Genomic DNA, 831 nt, shown 5'->3' on the forward strand with positions numbered 1-831 from the left:
ACCATTTCACCGAGGCACTGTATAACGTAAACACTTTTCACCATGGATGTATTTAAGGACCACCAAGGCCGGCCGGCCGGACAGTACTCATCGATTGCACGTCATCACTCAAACACACACAAGCAGCCCGCCTTGTACTGATCCACCGACGCTGCCGCGCCGAGATGTCCCAAAGCTCATCGTCTGCTCGCCATCTCCATGCACCCCAGCCGCCGTTGCCATTGATCCTGTGCCCCAGGTGCCCGGGACAGACCAGAACCCCGGTGTCCATTTCTATAAGTGCCCGAACCAGGGAGTAACACTACAAAAAAAAGACACATCCGTGACATTTTGGGCCGAACGAAATTTTTTTCTGTCATACATATGACACTTCTATGACGATAATTGTGACAAAACCCTGTATCATCATAGATGTGGTGGGCTCTTACTTCTATGACAAAAAATCATGACAGAAAATGGGCTTTTTGTCATGGGCGGGCCGGAGACGCAGCTGCATGACATTCTTTGGGCCGTCCATGACGGAAAAAACCATGGTAGAAGCGAGGGCGAGGAAAATTTCGGGGAGTTCCCGGTTACGGTGGGTGGTCGGGGGCCGAGCGATGCGCGTTTCTCTCGTACACGTACATGCGTGTGTGCGAGGCGTTGGGCTCTAACTGAACCCGAGCGAGGCATCGCCTAACTGAACCCGAGCGATTGCACTGCAGGCTACGTGTTATTGAACCCGAGCGATCGAGTGATTCCTTCGCTACTGCTGCAAACTGAAGCCGATCGATGCTGCCTCTGGATGAACAGTGAGCATTGCAGGGGGGGTTGGATGAACAATGAGCATTG

The sequence above is a fragment of the Triticum dicoccoides genome, chromosome 6B (assembly GCF_002162155.2).
Source record: "Triticum dicoccoides isolate Atlit2015 ecotype Zavitan chromosome 6B, WEW_v2.0, whole genome shotgun sequence".
In the NCBI taxonomy this organism is placed as follows: Eukaryota; Viridiplantae; Streptophyta; class Magnoliopsida; order Poales; family Poaceae; genus Triticum; species Triticum dicoccoides.